The 20,920-nt window shown below is 47.6% G+C and overlaps 12 non-coding genes across 12 annotated transcripts; all 12 read left to right on the top strand.

Annotated features, from left to right (window-relative positions):
* Nucleotides 1-1,507: 1,507 nt before the first annotated feature.
* trnag-gcc (transfer RNA glycine (anticodon GCC)) lies at nucleotides 1,508-1,578 on the top strand. The gene has a single exon. It is a non-coding gene; the product is annotated as a tRNA-Gly (tRNA).
* A 1,540-nt stretch (nucleotides 1,579-3,118) lies between these two features.
* trnag-gcc (transfer RNA glycine (anticodon GCC)) lies at nucleotides 3,119-3,189 on the top strand. The gene has a single exon. It is a non-coding gene; the product is annotated as a tRNA-Gly (tRNA).
* Nucleotides 3,190-4,729: 1,540 nt separating this feature from the next.
* trnag-gcc (transfer RNA glycine (anticodon GCC)) lies at nucleotides 4,730-4,800 on the top strand. The gene has a single exon. It is a non-coding gene; the product is annotated as a tRNA-Gly (tRNA).
* Nucleotides 4,801-6,340: 1,540 nt separating this feature from the next.
* On the top strand, nucleotides 6,341-6,411 carry trnag-gcc (transfer RNA glycine (anticodon GCC)). The gene has a single exon. It is a non-coding gene; the product is annotated as a tRNA-Gly (tRNA).
* A 1,540-nt stretch (nucleotides 6,412-7,951) lies between these two features.
* On the top strand, nucleotides 7,952-8,022 carry trnag-gcc (transfer RNA glycine (anticodon GCC)). Its single transcript has one exon. It is a non-coding gene; the product is annotated as a tRNA-Gly (tRNA).
* Nucleotides 8,023-9,562: 1,540 nt separating this feature from the next.
* On the top strand, nucleotides 9,563-9,633 carry trnag-gcc (transfer RNA glycine (anticodon GCC)). The gene has a single exon. It is a non-coding gene; the product is annotated as a tRNA-Gly (tRNA).
* A 1,540-nt stretch (nucleotides 9,634-11,173) lies between these two features.
* Nucleotides 11,174-11,244, top strand: trnag-gcc (transfer RNA glycine (anticodon GCC)). Its single transcript has one exon. It is a non-coding gene; the product is annotated as a tRNA-Gly (tRNA).
* A 3,148-nt stretch (nucleotides 11,245-14,392) lies between these two features.
* On the top strand, nucleotides 14,393-14,463 carry trnag-gcc (transfer RNA glycine (anticodon GCC)). Its single transcript has one exon. It is a non-coding gene; the product is annotated as a tRNA-Gly (tRNA).
* Nucleotides 14,464-16,003: 1,540 nt separating this feature from the next.
* trnag-gcc (transfer RNA glycine (anticodon GCC)) lies at nucleotides 16,004-16,074 on the top strand. Its single transcript has one exon. It is a non-coding gene; the product is annotated as a tRNA-Gly (tRNA).
* Nucleotides 16,075-17,614: 1,540 nt separating this feature from the next.
* trnag-gcc (transfer RNA glycine (anticodon GCC)) lies at nucleotides 17,615-17,685 on the top strand. The gene has a single exon. It is a non-coding gene; the product is annotated as a tRNA-Gly (tRNA).
* Nucleotides 17,686-19,225: 1,540 nt separating this feature from the next.
* trnag-gcc (transfer RNA glycine (anticodon GCC)) lies at nucleotides 19,226-19,296 on the top strand. The gene has a single exon. It is a non-coding gene; the product is annotated as a tRNA-Gly (tRNA).
* A 1,540-nt stretch (nucleotides 19,297-20,836) lies between these two features.
* Nucleotides 20,837-20,907, top strand: trnag-gcc (transfer RNA glycine (anticodon GCC)). The gene has a single exon. It is a non-coding gene; the product is annotated as a tRNA-Gly (tRNA).
* The last annotated feature ends 13 nt before the right edge of the window (nucleotides 20,908-20,920 follow it).

Below are 20,920 nucleotides of genomic sequence, written 5' to 3'. Positions count from 1 at the left end.
ACGGCTCGAACAGAGTTCGGCCCCATGCCACGGGTTTGCTTCGCCTGGCTGCGTGCACTCGCTAATGTCCTGCTGCGCGGTAAACAGGGTGTGTTCACTCAGCGTGTGGGATGGGATCGGATGGAAACGTCCGCTCTGCAGACTCCGTTTTTGAGCATTTTCATGGCGCAATCCATAGTTTTCTGGCATTAAGTAAAATCGACATAGTGAGATGACCGGCCGTGAGCCCAGAATGATGGGCCAGACTCCATACGCCGAATGAGATGAGAGTGGTGCTGGAAAAGCACAGCGGGGCAGGCAGCATCCGAGGACCGGCAAAATCGACCTCTCGAGCAGGAGTCCTTCATCAGGAAGGGTACTGTCATATATCCAAACATCTTCTGCTGCTTCATCAGTGACCTTCCTTCTGTCATATAGTCAGAAGTGGGCATTTTTGTTCACGATTGCATCATGGTAGCACCACCGAAAACTCCTCAGATACTGAAGCAGACCATACTAGGTTCAAATGCAGAAAGCCAATGCCCTCTGACGAACGCAATCGCCTTTTTTTGTGCTCGATGGGAATCCAACCAGCGGATAAACAAAGATTGGAAACCTTCTCAGTTCTTCACGACAGAGCGTCATTGATGTTCTAGTATTGAATATCTTTGAATAATGAGTGGCATAGACAGAGTCAATAGCCCGAGTCATAGTTTGAAGATATCAGGAGGAAAGTATCGAGGAGACGTCAGAGGTAGGTTCTTTACGCAGAGAGTTGTGAATGCATGGAAGGGGTTGCCAGCCCGTCCACTTGGAAGCAGAGTCATTGGCGTCATTTAAGGAACTGCTGGACGGGCACATGGAGAGCAGTGAGTTGAGGATTGCGTAGGTTACATTACATTCGGGTAGAACCTCGGCACAACATCGTGGGCCAAAGGGCCTGTTCTGTTCTGGCCTTTTGTATGTTCTATGCTCTAGTTGAGGCTGGATTGGAGAAATCGTTGGAATGCTTCCAAAACCAAGAGATGGGCCGGAAAGTGAAGTTGATCATGAACTATAGCGAGCAGGCTTGATCTGCGGGCTATTCCTACCACCATCTCTATGTTGTTGTGTTTCAAAATATGAGCTGTGCTGACTGTGTGCACATAATACGTTAATGTTATAATTTAAGTAGAACTCATTTCCATTTTAAGAATAGCGTTCTCCACTTGGTCAGGAAGCATCTAGGCAAACTATAATTTGCAAGTAATAATCTTGAGCCTCGAATCCTTGTCGTATTATTTACTTTATATATTTTGAAATAAAGAAACAGCGTTCAGATAAAATCCAACTAGTCAAACAAACAGCGCTTCATTGCGAGTTTCCTACTTGGTTTCTCGCTATATCAGCAATGGAGAAAGTCAGGGCTGCAGATGCTGGAGATTGGAGTCGGCATGCTGCGCCACAGGACAGAATATCAAGAATACCGGTTTAGTTTCCTGCTGGAGTTCAAACTGTAGTAAAGTTCTAGCGGGGCCCGCCCGCAGGTGCATTGGTGGTTCAGTGGTAGAATTCTCGCCTGCCACGCGGGAGGCCCGGGTTCGATTCCCGGCCAATGCAACGCATTGCAGCACCCTTTATTTCAAATGCTGCACGGCTCGAACAGAGTTCGGCCCCATGCCACGGGTTTGCTTCGCCTGGCTGCGTGCACTCGCCAATGTCTTGCTGCGCGATAAACAGGGTGTGTTCACTCAGCGTGTGAGATGGGATCGGATGGAAACGTCCGCTCTGCAGACTCCGTTTTTGAGCATTTTCATGGCGCAATCCATAGTTTTCTGGCATTAAGTAAAATCGACATAGTGAGATGACCGGCCGTGAGCCCAGAATGATGGGCCAGACTCCATACGCCGAATGAGATGAGAGTGGTGCTGGAAAAGCACAGCGGGGCAGGCAGCATCCGAGGACCGGCAAAATCGACCTCTCGAGCAGGAGTCCTTCATCAGGAAGGGTACTGTCATATATCCAAACATCTTCTGCTGCTTCATCAGTGACCTTCCTTCTGTCATATAGTCAGAAGTGGGCATTTTTGTTCACGATTGCATCATGGTAGCACCACCGAAAACTCCTCAGATACTGAAGCAGACCATACTAGGTTCAAATGCAGAAAGCCAATGCCCTCTGACGAACGCAATCGTCTTTCTTTGTGCTCGATGGGACTCCAACCAGTGGATAAACAAAGATTGGAAACCTTCTCAGTTCTTCACGACAGAGCGTCATTGATGTTCTAGCATTGAATATCTTTGAATAATGAGTGGCACAGACAGAGTCAATAGCCCGAGTCATAGTTTGAAGATATCAGGAGGAAAGTATCGAGGAGACGTCAGAGGTAGGTTCTTTACGCAGAGAGTTGTGAATGCATGGAATGGGTTGCCAGCCCGTCCACTTGGAAGCAGAGTCATTGGCGTCATTTAAGGAACTGCTGGACGGGCACGTGGAGAGCAGTGAGTTGAGGATTGCGTAGGTTACATTACATTCGGGTTGAACCTCGGCACAACATCGTGGGCCAAAGGGCCTGTTCTGTTCTGGCCTTTTGTATGTTCTATGCTCTAGTTGAGGCTGGATTGGAGAAATCGTTGGAATGCTTCCAAAACCAAGAGATGGGCCGGAAAGTGAAGTTGATCATGAACTATAGCGAGCAGGCTTGATCTGCGGGCTATTCCTACCACCATCTCTATGTTGTTGTGTTTCAAAATATGAGCTGTGCTGACTGTGTGCACATAATACGTTAATGTTATAATTTAAGTAGAACTCATTTCCATTTTAAGAATAGCGTTCTCCACTTGGTCAGGAAGCATCTAGGCAAACTATAATTTGCAAGTAATAATCTTGAGCCTCGAATCCTTGTCGTATTATTTACTTTATATATTTTGAAATAAAGAAACAGCGTTCAGATAAAATCCAACTAGTCAAACAAACAGCGCTTCATTGCGAGTTTCCTACTTAGTTTCTCGCTATATCAGCAATGGAGAAAGTCAGGGCTGCAGATGCTGGAGATTGGAGTCGGCATGCTGCGCCACAGGACAGAATATCAAGAATACCGGTTTAGTTTCCTGCTGGAGTTCAAACTGTAGTAAAGTTCTAGCGGGGCCCGCCCGCAGGTGCATTGGTGGTTCAGTGGTAGAATTCTCGCCTGCCACGCGGGAGGCCCGGATTCGATTCCCGGCCAATGCAACGCATTGCAGCACCCTTTATTTCAAATGCTGCACGGCTCGAACAGAGTTCGGCCCCATGCCACGGGTTTGCTTCGCCTGGCTGCGTGCACTCGCTAATGTCCTGCTGCGCGGTAAACAGGGTGTGTTCACTCAGCGTGTGGGATGGGATCGGATGGAAACGTCCGCTCTGCAGACTCCGTTTTTGAGCATTTTCATGGCGCAATCCATAGTTTTCTGGCATTAAGTAAAATCGACATAGTGAGATGACCGGCCGTGAGCCCAGAATGATGGGCCAGACTCCATACGCCGAATGAGATGAGAGTGGTGCTGGAAAAGCACAGCGGGGCAGGCAGCATCCGAGGACCGGCAAAATCGACCTCTCGAGCAGGAGTCCTTCATCAGGAAGGGTACTGTCATATATCCAAACATCTTCTGCTGCTTCATCAGTGACCTTCCTTCTGTCATATAGTCAGAAGTGGGCATTTTTGTTCACGATTGCATCATGGTAGCACCACTGACAACTCCTCAGATACTGAAGCAGACCATACTAGGTTCAAATGCAGAAAGCCAATGCCCTCTGACGAACGCAATCGTCTTTCTTTGTGCTCGATGGGAATCCAACCAGCGGATAAACAAAGATTGGAAACCTTCTCAGTTCTTCACGACAGAGCGTCATTGATGTTCTAGTATTGAATATCTTTGAATAATGAGTGGCATAGACAGAGTCAATAGCCCGAGTCATAGTTTGAAGATATCAGGAGGAAAGTATCGAGGAGACGTCAGAGGTAGGTTCTTTACGCAGAGAGTTGTGAATGCATGGAAGGGGTTGCCAGCCCGTCCAGTTGGAAGCAGAGTCATTGGCGTCATTTCAGGAACTGCTGGACGGGCACATGGAGAGCAGTGAGTTGAGGATTGCGTAGGTTACATTACATTCGGGTAGAACCTCGGCACAACATCGTGGGCCAAAGGGCCTGTTCTGTTCTGGCCTTTTGTATGTTCTATGCTCTAGTTGAGGCTGGATTGGAGAAATCGTTGGAATGCTTCCAAAACCAAGAGATGGGCCGGAAAGTGAAGTTGATCATGAACTATAGCGAGCAGGCTTGATCTGCGGGCTATTCCTACCACCATCTCTATGTTGTTGTGTTTCAAAATATGAGCTGTGCTGACTGTGTGCACATAATACGTTAATGTTATAATTTAAGTAGAACCCATTTCCATTTTAAGAATAGCGTTCTCCACTTGGTCAGGAAGCATCTAGGCAAACTATAATTTGCAAGTAATAATCTTGAGCCTCGAATCCTAGTCGTATTATTTACTTTATATATCTTGAAATAAAGAAACAGCGTTCAGATAAAATCCAACTAGTCAAACAAACAGCGCTTCATTGCGAGTTTCCTACTTGGTTTCTCGCTATATCAGCAATGGAGAAAGTCAGGGCTGCAGATGCTGGAGATTGGAGTCGGCATGCTGCGCCACAGGACAGAATATCAAGAATACCGGTTTAGTTTCCTGCTGGAGTTCAAACTGTAGTAAAGTTCTAGCGGGGCCCGCCCGCAGGTGCATTGGTGGTTCAGTGGTAGAATTCTCGCCTGCCACGCGGGAGGCCCGGGTCCGATTCCCGGCCAATGCAACGCATTGCAGCACCCTTTATTTCAAATGCTGCCCGGCTCGAACAGAGTTCGGCCCGATGCCCCGGGTTTGCTTCGCCTGGCTGCGTGCACTCGCCAATGTCCTGCTGCGCGATAAACAGGGTGTGTTCGATCAGCGTGTGGGATGGGATCGGATGGAAACGTCCGCTCTGCAGGCTCCGTTTTTGAGCATTTTCATGGCGCAATCCATAGTTTTCTGGCATTAAGTAAAATCGACATAGTGAGATGACCGGCCGTGAGCCCAGAATGATGGGCCAGACTCCATACACCGACTGAGATGAGAGTGGTGCTGGAAAAGCACAGCGGGGCAGGCAGCATCCGAGGACCGGCAAAATCGACCTCTCGAGCAGGAGTCCTTCATCAGGAAGGGTACTGTCATATATCCAAACATCTTCTGCTGCTTCATCAGTGACCTTCCTTCTGTCATATAGTCAGAAGTGGGCATTTTTGTTCACGATTGCATCATGGTAGCACCACTGACAACTCCTCAGATACTGAAGCAGACCATACTAGGTTCAAATGCAGAAAGCCAATGCCCTCTGACGAACGCAATCGCCTTTTTTTGTGCTCGATGGGAATCCAACCAGCGGATAAACAAAGATTGGAAACCTTCTCAGTTCTTCACGACAGAGCGTCATTGATGTTCTAGTATTGAATATCTTTGAATAATGAGTGGCATAGACAGAGTCAATAGCCCGAGTCATAGTTTGAAGATATCAGGAGGAAAGTATCGAGGAGACGTCAGAGGTAGGTTCTTTACGCAGAGAGTTGTGAATGCATGGAAGGGGTTGCCAGCCCGTCCACTTGGAAGCAGAGTCATTGGCGTCATTTAAGGAACTGCTGGACGGGCACATGGAGAGCAGTGAGTTGAGGATTGCGTAGGTTACATTACATTCGGGTAGAACCTCGGCACAACATCGTGGGCCAAAGGGCCTGTTCTGTTCTGGCCTTTTGTATGTTCTATGCTCTAGTTGAGGCTGGATTGGAGAAATCGTTGGAATACTTCCAAAACCAAGAGATGGGCCGGAAAGTGAAGTTGATCATGAACTATAGCGAGCAGGCTTGATCTGCGGGCTATTCCTACCACCATCTCTATGTTGTTGTGTTTCAAAATATGAGCTGTGCTGACTGTGTGCACATAATACGTTAATGTTATAATTTAAGTAGAACCCATTTCCATTTTAAGAATAGCGTTCTCCACTTGGTCAGGAAGCATCTAGGCAAACTATAATTTGCAAGTAATAATCTTGAGCCTCGAATCCTAGTCGTATTATTTACTTTATATATCTTGAAATAAAGAAACAGCGTTCAGATAAAATCCAACTAGTCAAACAAACAGCGCTTCATTGCGAGTTTCCTACTTGGTTTCTCGCTATATCAGCAATGGAGAAAGTCAGGGCTGCAGATGCTGGAGATTGGAGTCGGCATGCTGCGCCACAGGACAGAATATCAAGAATACCGGTTTAGTTTCCTGCTGGAGTTCAAACTGTAGTAAAGTTCTAGCGGGGCCCGCCCGCAGGTGCATTGGTGGTTCAGTGGTAGAATTCTCGCCTGCCACGCGGGAGGCCCGGGTTCGATTCCCGGCCAATGCAACGCATTGCAGCACCCTTTATTTCAAATGCTGCACGGCTCGAACAGAGTTCGGCCCCATGCCACGGGTTTGCTTCGCCTGGCTGCGTGCACTCGCCAATGTCTTGCTGCGCGATAAACAGGGTGTGTTCACTCAGCGTGTGAGATGGGATCGGATGGAAACGTCCGCTCTGCAGACTCCGTTTTTGAGCATTTTCATGGCGCAATCCATAGTTTTCTGGCATTAAGTAAAATCGACATAGTGAGATGACCGGCCGTGAGCCCAGAATGATGGGCCAGACTCCATACGCCGAATGAGATGAGAGTGGTGCTGGAAAAGCACAGCGGGGCAGGCAGCATCCGAGGACCGGCAAAATCGACCTCTCGAGCAGGAGTCCTTCATCAGGAAGGGTACTGTCATATATCCAAACATCTTCTGCTGCTTCATCAGTGACCTTCCTTCTGTCATATAGTCAGAAGTGGGCATTTTTGTTCACGATTGCATCATGGTAGCACCACCGAAAACTCCTCAGATACTGAAGCAGACCATACTAGGTTCAAATGCAGAAAGCCAATGCCCTCTGACGAACGCAATCGTCTTTCTTTGTGCTCGATGGGACTCCAACCAGTGGATAAACAAAGATTGGAAACCTTCTCAGTTCTTCACGACAGAGCGTCATTGATGTTCTAGCATTGAATATCTTTGAATAATGAGTGGCACAGACAGAGTCAATAGCCCGAGTCATAGTTTGAAGATATCAGGAGGAAAGTATCGAGGAGACGTCAGAGGTAGGTTCTTTACGCAGAGAGTTGTGAATGCATGGAATGGGTTGCCAGCCCGTCCAGTTGGAAGCAGAGTCATTGGCGTCATTTAAGGAACTGCTGGACGGGCACATGGAGAGCAGTGAGTTGAGGATTGCGTAGGTTACATTACATTCGGGTTGAACCTCGGCACAACATCGTGGGCCAAAGGGCCTGTTCTGTTCTGGCCTTTTGTATGTTCTATGCTCTAGTTGAGGCTGGATTGGAGAAATCGTTGGAATGCTTCCAAAACCAAGAGATGGGCCGGAAAGTGAAGTTGATCATGAACTATAGCGAGCAGGCTTGATCTGCGGGCTATTCCTACCACCATCTCTATGTTGTTGTGTTTCAAAATATGAGCTGTGCTGACTGTGTGCACATAATACGTTAATGTTATAATTTAAGTAGAACTCATTTCCATTTTAAGAATAGCGTTCTCCACTTGGTCAGGAAGCATCTAGGCAAACTATAATTTGCAAGTAATAATCTTGAGCCTCGAATCCTTGTCGTATTATTTACTTTATATATTTTGAAATAAAGAAACAGCGTTCAGATAAAATCCAACTAGTCAAACAAACAGCGCTTCATTGCGAGTTTCCTACTTGGTTTCTCGCTATATCAGCAATGGAGAAAGTCAGGGCTGCAGATGCTGGAGATTGGAGTCGGCATGCTGCGCCACAGGACAGAATATCAAGAATACCGGTTTAGTTTCCTGCTGGAGTTCAAACTGTAGTAAAGTTCTAGCGGGGCCCGCCCGCAGGTGCATTGGTGGTTCAGTGGTAGAATTCTCGCCTGCCACGCGGGAGGCCCGGATTCGATTCCCGGCCAATGCAACGCATTGCAGCACCCTTTATTTCAAATGCTGCACGGCTCGAACAGAGTTCGGCCCCATGCCACGGGTTTGCTTCGCCTGGCTGCGTGCACTCGCTAATGTCCTGCTGCGCGGTAAACAGGGTGTGTTCACTCAGCGTGTGGGATGGGCTCGGATGGAAACGTCCGCTCTGCAGACTCCGTTTTTGAGCATTTTCATGGCGCAATCCATAGTTTTCTGGCATTAAGTAAAATCGACATAGTGAGATGACCGGCCGTGAGCCCAGAATGATGGGCCAGACTCCATACGCCGAATGAGATGAGAGTGGTGCTGGAAAAGCACAGCGGGGCAGGCAGCATCCGAGGACCGGCAAAATCGACCTCTCGAGCAGGAGTCCTTCATCAGGAAGGGTACTGTCATATATCCAAACATCTTCTGCTGCTTCATCAGTGACCTTCCTTCTGTCATATAGTCAGAAGTGGGCATTTTTGTTCACGATTGCATCATGGTAGCACCACTGACAACTCCTCAGATACTGAAGCAGACCATACTAGGTTCAAATGCAGAAAGCCAATGCCCTCTGACGAACGCAATCGCCTTTTTTTGTGCTCGATGGGAATCCAACCAGCGGATAAACAAAGATTGGAAACCTTCTCAGTTCTTCACGACAGAGCGTCATTGATGTTCTAGTATTGAATATCTTTGAATAATGAGTGGCATAGACAGAGTCAATAGCCCGAGTCATAGTTTGAAGATATCAGGAGGAAAGTATCGAGGAGACGTCAGAGGTAGGTTCTTTACGCAGAGAGTTGTGAATGCATGGAAGGGGTTGCCAGCCCGTCCACTTGGAAGCAGAGTCATTGGCGTCATTTAAGGAACTGCTGGACGGGCACATGGAGAGCAGTGAGTTGAGGATTGCGTAGGTTACATTACATTCGGGTAGAACCTCGGCACAACATCGTGGGCCAAAGGGCCTGTTCTGTTCTGGCCTTTTGTATGTTCTATGCTCTAGTTGAGGCTGGATTGGAGAAATCGTTGGAATGCTTCCAAAACCAAGAGATGGGCCGGAAAGTGAAGTTGATCATGAACTATAGCGAGCAGGCTTGATCTGCGGGCTATTCCTACCACCATCTCTATGTTGTTGTGTTTCAAAATATGAGCTGTGCTGACTGTGTGCACATAATACGTTAATGTTATAATTTAAGTAGAACCCATTTCCATTTTAAGAATAGCGTTCTCCACTTGGTCAGGAAGCATCTAGGCAAACTATAATTTGCAAGTAATAATCTTGAGCCTCGAATCCTAGTCGTATTATTTACTTTATATATCTTGAAATAAAGAAACAGCGTTCAGATAAAATCCAACTAGTCAAACAAACAGCGCTTCATTGCGAGTTTCCTACTTGGTTTCTCGCTATATCAGCAATGGAGAAAGTCAGGGCTGCAGATGCTGGAGATTGGAGTCGGCATGCTGCGCCACAGGACAGAATATCAAGAATACCGGTTTAGTTTCCTGCTGGAGTTCAAACTGTAGTAAAGTTCTAGCGGGGCCCGCCCGCAGGTGCATTGGTGGTTCAGTGGTAGAATTCTCGCCTGCCACGCGGGAGGCCCGGGTTCGATTCCCGGCCAATGCAACGCATTGCAGCACCCTTTATTTCAAATGCTGCCCGGCTCGAACAGAGTTCGGCCCGATGCCCCGGGTTTGCTTCGCCTGGCTGCGTGCACTCGCCAATGTCCTGCTGCGCGATAAACAGGGTGTGTTCGATCAGCGTGTGGGATGGGATCGGATGGAAACGTCCGCTCTGCAGGCTCCGTTTTTGAGCATTTTCATGGCGCAATCCATAGTTTTCTGGCATTAAGTAAAATCGACATAGTGAGATGACCGGCCGTGAGCCCAGAATGATGGGCCAGACTCCATACACCGACTGAGATGAGAGTGGTGCTGGAAAAGCACAGCGGGGCAGGCAGCATCCGAGGACCGGCAAAATCGACCTCTCGAGCAGGAGTCCTTCATCAGGAAGGGTACTGTCATATATCCAAACATCTTCTGCTGCTTCATCAGTGACCTTCCTTCTGTCATATAGTCAGAAGTGGGCATTTTTGTTCACGATTGCATCATGGTAGCACCACTGACAACTCCTCAGATACTGAAGCAGACCATACTAGGTTCAAATGCAGAAAGCCAATGCCCTCTGACGAACGCAATCGCCTTTTTTTGTGCTCGATGGGAATCCAACCAGCGGATAAACAAAGATTGGAAACCTTCTCAGTTCTTCACGACAGAGCGTCATTGATGTTCTAGTATTGAATATCTTTGAATAATGAGTGGCATAGACAGAGTCAATAGCCCGAGTCATAGTTTGAAGATATCAGGAGGAAAGTATCGAGGAGACGTCAGAGGTAGGTTCTTTACGCAGAGAGTTGTGAATGCATGGAAGGGGTTGCCAGCCCGTCCACTTGGAAGCAGAGTCATTGGCGTCATTTAAGGAACTGCTGGACGGGCACATGGAGAGCAGTGAGTTGAGGATTGCGTAGGTTACATTACATTCGGGTAGAACCTCGGCACAACATCGTGGGCCAAAGGGCCTGTTCTGTTCTGGCCTTTTGTATGTTCTATGCTCTAGTTGAGGCTGGATTGGAGAAATCGTTGGAATGCTTCCAAAACCAAGAGATGGGCCGGAAAGTGAAGTTGATCATGAACTATAGCGAGCAGGCTTGATCTGCGGGCTATTCCTACCACCATCTCTATGTTGTTGTGTTTCAAAATATGAGCTGTGCTGACTGTGTGCACATAATACGTTAATGTTATAATTTAAGTAGAACCCATTTCCATTTTAAGAATAGCGTTCTCCACTTGGTCAGGAAGCATCTAGGCAAACTATAATTTGCAAGTAATAATCTTGAGCCTCGAATCCTAGTCGTATTATTTACTTTATATATCTTGAAATAAAGAAACAGCGTTCAGATAAAATCCAACTAGTCAAACAAACAGCGCTTCATTGCGAGTTTCCTACTTGGTTTCTCGCTATATCAGCAATGGAGAAAGTCAGGGCTGCAGATGCTGGAGATTGGAGTCGGCATGCTGCGCCACAGGACAGAATATCAAGAATACCGGTTTAGTTTCCTGCTGGAGTTCAAACTGTAGTAAAGTTCTAGCGGGGCCCGCCCGCAGGTGCATTGGTGGTTCAGTGGTAGAATTCTCGCCTGCCACGCGGGAGGCCCGGGTTCGATTCCCGGCCAATGCAACGCATTGCAGCACCCTTTATTTCAAATGCTGCACGGCTCGAACAGAGTTCGGCCCCATGCCACGGGTTTGCTTCGCCTGGCTGCGTGCACTCGCCAACGTCTTGCTGCGCGATAAACAGGGTGTGTTCACTCAGCGTGTGAGATGGGATCGGATGGAAACGTCCGCTCTGCAGACTCCGTTTTTGAGCATTTTCATGGCGCAATCCATAGTTTTCTGGCATTAAGTAAAATCGACATAGTGAGATGACCGGCCGTGAGCCCAGAATGATGGGCCAGACTCCATACGCCGAATGAGATGAGAGTGGTGCTGGAAAAGCACAGCGGGGCAGGCAGCATCCGAGGACCGGCAAAATCGACCTCTCGAGCAGGAGTCCTTCATCAGGAAGGGTACTGTCATATATCCAAACATCTTCTGCTGCTTCATCAGTGACCTTCCTTCTGTCATATAGTCAGAAGTGGGCATTTTTGTTCACGATTGCATCATGGTAGCACCACTGACAACTCCTCAGATACTGAAGCAGACCATACTAGGTTCAAATGCAGAAAGCCAATGCCCTCTGACGAACGCAATCGTCTTTCTTTGTGCTCGATGGGAATCCAACCAGCGGATAAACAAAGATTGGAAACCTTCTCAGTTCTTCACGACAGAGCGTCATTGATGTTCTAGTATTGAATATCTTTGAATAATGAGTGGCATAGACAGAGTCAATAGCCCGAGTCATAGTTTGAAGATATCAGGAGGAAAGTATCGAGGAGACGTCAGAGGTAGGTTCTTTACGCAGAGAGTTGTGAATGCATGGAAGGGGTTGCCAGCCCGTCCACTTGGAAGCAGAGTCATTGGCGTCATTTCAGGAACTGCTGGACGGGCACATGGAGAGCAGTGAGTTGAGGATTGCGTAGGTTACATTACATTCGGGTAGAACCTCGGCACAACATCGTGGGCCAAAGGGCCTGTTCTGTTCTGGCCTTTTGTATGTTCTATGCTCTAGTTGAGGCTGGATTGGAGAAATCGTTGGAATGCTTCCAAAACCAAGAGATGGGCCGGAAAGTGAAGTTGATCATGAACTATAGCGAGCAGGCTTGATCTGCGGGCTATTCCTACCACCATCTCTATGTTGTTGTGTTTCAAAATATGAGCTGTGCTGACTGTGTGCACATAATACGTTAATGTTATAATTTAAGTAGAACCCATTTCCATTTTAAGAATAGCGTTCTCCACTTGGTCAGGAAGCATCTAGGCAAACTATAATTTGCAAGTAATAATCTTGAGCCTCGAATCCTAGTCGTATTATTTACTTTATATATCTTGAAATAAAGAAACAGCGTTCAGATAAAATCCAACTAGTCAAACAAACAGCGCTTCATTGCGAGTTTCCTACTTGGTTTCTCGCTATATCAGCAATGGAGAAAGTCAGGGCTGCAGATGCTGGAGATTGGAGTCGGCATGCTGCGCCACAGGACAGAATATCAAGAATACCGGTTTAGTTTCCTGCTGGAGTTCAAACTGTAGTAAAGTTCTAGCGGGGCCCGCCCGCAGGTGCATTGGTGGTTCAGTGGTAGAATTCTCGCCGGCCACGCGGGAGGCCCGGGTTCGATTCCCAGGCATCCCGCATTGCAGCACCCTTTATTTCAAATGCTGCACGGCTCGAACCGAGTTCGGCCCGATGCCCCGGGTTTGCTTCGCCTGGCTGCGTGCACTCGCCAATCTCCTGCTGCGCGATGAACAGGGTGTGTTCACTCAGCGTGTGGGATGGGATCGGATGGAAACGTCCGCTCTGCAGACTCCGTTTTTGAGCATTTTCATGGCGCAATCCATAGTTTTCTGGCATTAAGTAAAATCGACATAGTGAGATGACCGGCCGTGAGCCCAGAATGATGGGCCAGACTCCATACACCGACTGAGATGAGAGTGGTGCTGGAAAAGCACAGCGGGGCAGGCAGCATCCGAGGACCGGCAAAATCGACCTCTCGAGCAGGAGTCCTTCATCAGGAAGGGTACTGTCATATATCCAAACATCTTCTGCTGCTTCATCAGTGACCTTCCTTCTGTCATATAGTCAGAAGTGGGCATTTTTGTTCACGATTGCATCATGGTAGCACCACTGACAACTCCTCAGATACTGAAGCAGACCATACTCGGTTCAAATGCAGAAAGCCAATGCCCTCTGACGAACGCAATCGTCTTTCTTTGTGCTCGATGGGAATCCAACCAGCGGATAAACAAAGATTGGAAACCTTCTCAGTTCTTCACGACAGAGCGTCATTGATGTTCTAGTATTGAATATCTTTGAATAATGAGTGGCATAGACAGAGTCAATAGCCCGAGTCATAGTTTGAAGATATCAGGAGGAAAGTATCGAGGAGACGTCAGAGGTAGGTTCTTTACGCAGAGAGTTGTGAATGCATGGAATGGGTTGCCAGCCCGTCCACTTGGAAGCAGAGTCATTGGCGTCATTTAAGGAACTGCTGGACGGGCACATGGAGAGCAGTGAGTTGAGGATTGCGTAGGTTACATTACATTCGGGTTGAACCTCGGCACAACATCGTGGGCCAAAGGGCCTGTTCTGTTCTGGCCTTTTGTATGTTCTATGCTCTAGTTGAGGCTGGATTGGAGAAATCGTTGGAATGCTTCCAAAACCAAGAGATGGGCCGGAAAGTGAAGTTGATCATGAACTATAGCGAGCAGGCTTGATCTGCGGGCTATTCCTACCACCATCTCTATGTTGTTGTGTTTCAAAATATGAGCTGTGCTGACTGTGTGCACATAATACATTAATGTTATAATTTAAGTAGAACTCATTTCCATTTTAAGAATAGCGTTCTCCACTTGGTCAGGAACCATCTAGGCAAACTATAATTTGCAAGTAATAATCTTGAGCCTCGAATCCTTGTCGTATTATTTACTTTATATATTTTGAAATAAAGAAACAGCGTTCAGATAAAATCCAATTAGTCAAACAAACAGCGCTTCATTGCGAGTTTCCTACTTGGTTTCTCGCTATATCAGCAATGGAGAAAGTCAGGGCTGCAGATGCTGGAGATTGGAGTCGGCATGCTGCGCCACAGGACAGAATATCAAGAATACCGGTTTAGTTTCCTGCTGGAGTTCAAACTGTAGTAAAGTTCTAGCGGGGCCCGCCCGCAGGTGCATTGGTGGTTCAGTGGTAGAATTCTCGCCTGCCACGCGGGAGGCCCGGGTTCGATTCCCGGCCAATGCAACGCATTGCAGCACCCTTTATTTCAAATGCTGCACGGCTCGAACAGAGTTCGGCCCGATGCCCCGGGTTTGCTTCGCCTGGCTGCGTGCACTCGCCAATGTCCTGCTGCGCGGTAAACAGGGTGCGTTCACTCAGCGTGTGGGATGGGATCGGATGGAAACGTCCGCTCTGCAGACTCCGTTTTTGAGCATTTTCATGGCGCAATCCATAGTTTTCTGGCATTAAGTAAAATCGACATAGTGAGATGACCGGCCGTGAGCCCAGAATCATGGGCCAGACTCCATACGCCGAATGAGATGAGAGTGGTGCTGGAAAAGCACAGCGGGGCAGGCAGCATCCGAGGACCGGCAAAATCGACCTCTCGAGCAGGAGTCCTTCATCAGGAAGGGTACTGTCATATATCCAAACATCTTCTGCTGCTTCATCAGTGACCTTCCTTCTGTCATATAGTCAGAAGTGGGCATTTTTGTTCACGATTGCATCATGGTAGCACCACCGAAAACTCCTCAGATACTGAAGCAGACCATACTAGGTTCAAATGCAGAAAGCCAATGCCCTCTGACGAACGCAATCGTCTTTCTTTGTGCTCGATGGGAATCCAACCAGCGGATAAACAAAGATTGGAAACCTTCTCAGTTCTTCACGACAGAGCGTCATTGATGTTCTAGTATTGAATATCTTTGAATAATGAGTGGCATAGACAGAGTCAATAGCCCGAGTCATAGTTTGAAGATATCAGGAGGAAAGTATCGAGGAGACGTCAGAGGTAGGTTCTTTACGCAGAGAGTTGTGAATGCATGGAATGGGTTGCCAGCCCGTCCAGTTGGAAGCAGGGTCATTGGCGTCATTTAAGGAACTGCTGGACGGGCACATGGAGAGCAGTGAGTTGAGGATTGCGTAGGTTACATTACATTCGGGTTGAACCTCGGCACAACATCGTGGGCCAAAGGGCCTGTTCTGTTCTGGCCTTTTGTATGTTCTATGCTCTAGTTGAGGCTGGATTGGAGAAATCGTTGGAATGCTTCCAAAACCAAGAGATGGGCCGGAAAGTGAAGTTGATCATGAACTATAGCGAGCAGGCTTGATCTGCGGGCTATTCCTACCACCATCTCTATGTTGTTGTGTTTCAAAATATGAGCTGTGCTGACTGTGTGCACATAATACGTTAATGTTATAATTTAAGTAGAACTCATTTCCATTTTAAGAATAGCGTTCTCCACTTGGTCAGGAAGCATCTAGGCAAACTATAATTTGCAAGTAATAATCTTGAGCCTCGAATCCTTGTCGTATTATTTACTTTATATATTTTGAAATAAAGAAACAGCGTTCAGATAAAATCCAACTAGTCAAACAAACAGCGCTTCATTGCGAGTTTCCTACTTGGTTTCTCGCTATATCAGCAATGGAGAAAGTCAGGGCTGCAGATGCTGGAGATTGGAGTCGGCATGCTGCGCCACAGGACAGAATATCAAGAATACCGGTTTAGTTTCCTGCTGGAGTTCAAACTGTAGTAAAGTTCTAGCGGGGCCCGCCCGCAGGTGCATTGGTGGTTCAGTGGTAGAATTCTCGCCTGCCACGCGGGAGGCCCGGGTTCGATTCCCGGCCAATGCAACGCATTGCAGCACCCTTTATTTCAAATGCTGCACGGCTCGAACAGAGTTCGGCCCCATGCCACGGGTTTGCTTCGCCTGGCTGCGTGCACTCGCCAATGTCTTGCTGCGCGATAAACAGGGTGTGTTCACTCAGCGTGTGAGATGGGATCGGATGGAAACGTCCGCTCTGCAGACTCCGTTTTTGAGCATTTTCATGGCGCAATCCATAGTTTTCTGGCATTAAGTAAAATCGACATAGTGAGATGACCGGCCGTGAGCCCAGAATGATGGGCCAGACTCCATACGCCGAATGAGATGAGAGTGGTGCTGGAAAAGCACAGCGGGGCAGGCAGCATCCGAGGACCGGCAAAATCGACCTCTCGAGCAGGAGTCCTTCATCAGGAAGGGTACTGTCATATATCCAAACATCTTCTGCTGCTTCATCAGTGACCTTCCTTCTGTCATATAGTCAGAAGTGGGCATTTTTGTTCACGATTGCATCATGGTAGCACCACCGAAAACTCCTCAGATACTGAAGCAGACCATACTAGGTTCAAATGCAGAAAGCCAATGCCCTCTGACGAACGCAATCGTCTTTCTTTGTGCTCGATGGGACTCCAACCAGTGGATAAACAAAGATTGGAAACCTTCTCAGTTCTTCACGACAGAGCGTCATTGATGTTCTAGCATTGAATATCTTTGAATAATGAGTGGCACAGACAGAGTCAATAGCCCGAGTCATAGTTTGAAGATATCAGGAGGAAAGTATCGAGGAGACGTCAGAGGTAGGTTCTTTACGCAGAGAGTTGTGAATGCATGGAATGGGTTGCCAGCCCGTCCACTTGGAAGCAGAGTCATTGGCGTCATTTAAGGAACTGCTGGACGGGCACATGGAGAGCAGTGAGTTGAGGATTGCGTAGGTTACATTACATTCGGGTTGAACCTCGGCACAACATCGTGGGCCAAAGGGCCTGTTCTGTTCTGGCCTTTTGTATGTTCTATGCTCTAGTTGAGGCTGGATTGGAGAAATCGTTGGAATGCTTCCAAAACCAAGAGATGGGCCGGAAAGTGAAGTTGATCATGAACTATAGCGAGCAGGCTTGATCTGCGGGCTATTCCTACCACCATCTCTATGTTGTTGTGTTTCAAAATATGAGCTGTGCTGACTGTGTGCACATAATACGTTAATGTTATAATTTAAGTAGAACTCATTTCCATTTTAAGAATAGCGTTCTCCACTTGGTCAGGAAGCATCTAGGCAAACTATAATTTGCAAGTAATAATCTTGAGCCTCGAATCCTTGTCGTATTATTTACTTTATATATTTTGAAATAAAGAAACAGCGTTCAGATAAAATCCAACTAGTCAAACAAACAGCGCTTCATTGCGAGTTTCCTACTTGGTTTCTCGCTATATCAGCAATGGAGAAAGTCAGGGCTGCAGATGCTGGAGATTGGAGTCGGCATGCTGCGCCACAGGACAGAATATCAAGAATACCGGTTTAGTTTCCTGCTGGAGTTCAAACTGTAGTAAAGTTCTAGCGGGGCCCGCCCGCAGGTGCATTGGTGGTTCAGTGGTAGAATTCTCACCTGCCACGCGGGAGGCCCGGATTCGATTCCCGGCCAATGCAACGCATTGCAGCACCCTTTATTTCAAATGCTGCACGGCTCGAACAGAGTTCGGCCCCATGCCACGGGTTTGCTTCGCCTGGCTGCGTGCACTCGCTAATGTCCTGCTGCGCGGTAAACAGGGTGTGTTCACTCAGCGTGTGGGATGGGATCGGATGGAAACGTCCGCTCTGCAGACTCCGTTTTTGAGCATTTTCATGGCGCAATCCATAGTTTTCTGGCATTAAGTAAAATCGACATAGTGAGATGACCGGCCGTGAGCCCAGAATGATGGGCCAGACTCCATACGCCGAATGAGATGAGAGTGGTGCTGGAAAAGCACAGCGGGGCAGGCAGCATCCGAGGACCGGCAAAATCGACCTCTCGAGCAGGAGTCCTTCATCAGGAAGGGTACTGTCATATATCCAAACATCTTCTGCTGCTTCATCAGTGACCTTCCTTCTGTCATATAGTCAGAAGTGGGCATTTTTGTTCACGATTGCATCATGGTAGCACCACTGACAACTCCTCAGATACTGAAGCAGACCATACTAGGTTCAAATGCAGAAAGCCAATGCCCTCTGACGAACGCAATCGTCTTTCTTTGTGCTCGATGGGAATCCAACCAGCGGATAAACAAAGATTGGAAACCTTCTCAGTTCTTCACGACAGAGCGTCATTGATGTTCTAGTATTGAATATCTTTGAATAATGAGTGGCATAGACAGAGTCAATAGCCCGAGTCATAGTTTGAAGATATCAGGAGGAAAGTATCGAGGAGACGTCAGAGGTAGGTTCTTTACGCAGAGAGTTGTGAATGCATGGAAGGGGTTGCCAGCCCGTCCACTTGGAAGCAGAGTCATTGGCGTCATTTCAGGAACTGCTGGACGGGCACATGGAGAGCAGTGAGTTGAGGATTGCGTAGGTTACATTACATTCGGGTAGAACCTCGGCACAACATCGTGGGCCAAAGGGCCTGTTCTGTTCTGGCCTTTTGTATGTTCTATGCTCTAGTTGAGGCTGGATTGGAGAAATCGTTGGAATGCTTCCAAAACCAAGAGATGGGCCGGAAAGTGAAGTTGATCATGAACTATAGCGAGCAGGCTTGATCTGCGGGCTATTCCTACCACCATCTCTATGTTGTTGTGTTTCAAAATATGAGCTGTGCTGACTGTGTGCACATAATACGTTAATGTTATAATTTAAGTAGAACCCATTTCCATTTTAAGAATAGCGTTCTCCACTTGGTCAGGAAGCATCTAGGCAAACTATAATTTGCAAGTAATAATCTTGAGCCTCGAATCCTAGTCGTATTATTTACTTTATATATCTTGAAATAAAGAAACAGCGTTCAGATAAAATCCAACTAGTCAAACAAACAGCGCTTCATTGCGAGTTTCCTACTTGGTTTCTCGCTATATCAGCAATGGAGAAAGTCAGGGCTGCAGATGCTGGAGATTGGAGTCGGCATGCTGCGCCACAGGACAGAATATCAAGAATACCGGTTTAGTTTCCTGCTGGAGTTCAAACTGTAGTAAAGTTCTAGCGGGGCCCGCCCGCAGGTGCATTGGTGGTTCAGTGGTAGAATTCTCGCCTGCCGCGCGGGAGGCCCGGGTTCGATTCCCGGCCAATGCAACGCATTGCAGCACCCTTTATTTCAAATGCTGCCCGGCTCGAACAGAGTTCGGCCCGATGCCCCGGGTTTGCTTCGCCTGGCTGCGTGCACTCGCCAATGTCCTGCTGCGCGATAAACAGGGTGTGTTCGATCAGCGTGTGGGATGGGATCGGATGGAAACGTCCGCTCTGCAGGCTCCGTTTTTGAGCATTTTCATGGCGCAATCCATAGTTTTCTGGCATTAAGTAAAATCGACATAGTGAGATGACCGGCCGTGAGCCCAGAATGATGGGCCAGACTCCATACACCGACTGAGATGAGAGTGGTGCTGGAAAAGCACAGCGGGGCAGGCAGCATCCGAGGACCGGCAAAATCGACCTCTCGAGCAGGAGTCCTTCATCAGGAAGGGTACTGTCATATATCCAAACATCTTCTGCTGCTTCATCAGTGACCTTCCTTCTGTCATATAGTCAGAAGTGGGCATTTTTGTTCACGATTGCATCATGGTAGCACCACTGACAACTCCTCAGATACTGAAGCAGACCATACTAGGTTCAAATGCAGAAAGCCAATGCCCTCTGACGAACGCAATCGCCTTTTTTTGTGCTCGATGGGAATCCAACCAGCGGATAAACAAAGATTGGAAACCTTCTCAGTTCTTCACGACAGAGCGTCATTGATGTTCTAGTATTGAATATCTTTGAATAATGAGTGGCATAGACAGAGTCAATAGCCCGAGTCATAGTTTGAAGATATCAGGAGGAAAGTATCGAGGAGACGTCAGAGGTAGGTTCTTTACGCAGAGAGTTGTGAATGCATGGAAGGGGTTGCCAGCCCGTCCACTTGGAAGCAGAGTCATTGGCGTCATTTAAGGAACTGCTGGACGGGCACATGGAGAGCAGTGAGTTGAGGATTGCGTAGGTTACATTACATTCGGGTTGAACCTCGGCACAACATCGTGGGCCAAAGGGCCTGTTCTGTTCTGGCCTTTTGTATGTTCTATGCTCTAGTTGAGGCTGGATTGGAGAAATCGTTGGAATGCTTCCAAAACCAAGAGATGGGCCGGAAAGTGAAGTTGATCATGAACTATAGCGAGCAGGCTTGATCTGCGGGCTATTCCTACCACCATCTCTATGTTGTTGTGTTTCAAAATATGAGCTGTGCTGACTGTGTGCACATAATACGTTAATGTTATAATTTAAGTAGAACCCATTTCCATTTTAAGAATAGCGTTCTCCACTTGGTCAGGAAGCATCTAGGCAAACTATAATTTGCAAGTAATAATCTTGAGCCTCGAATCCTAGTCGTATTATTTACTTTATATATCTTGAAATAAAGAAACAGCGTTCAGATAAAATCCAACTAGTCAAACAAACAGCGCTTCATTGCGAGTTTCCTACTTGGTTTCTCGCTATATCAGCAATGGAGAAAGTCAGGGCTGCAGATGCTGGAGATTGGAGTCGGCATGCTGCGCCACAGGACAGAATATCAAGAATACCGGTTTAGTTTCCTGCTGGAGTTCAAACTGTAGTAAAGTTCTAGCGGGGCCCGCCCGCAGGTGCATTGGTGGTTCAGTGGTAGAATTCTCGCCTGCCACGCGGGAGGCCCGGGTTCGATTCCCGGCCAATGCAACGCATTGCAGCA

Source organism: Chiloscyllium punctatum, chromosome 30, assembly GCF_047496795.1.
Source record: "Chiloscyllium punctatum isolate Juve2018m chromosome 30, sChiPun1.3, whole genome shotgun sequence".
Classification (NCBI taxonomy): domain Eukaryota; kingdom Metazoa; phylum Chordata; class Chondrichthyes; order Orectolobiformes; family Hemiscylliidae; genus Chiloscyllium; species Chiloscyllium punctatum.
This window is presented reverse-complemented; position numbering and strand designations above follow the sequence as displayed.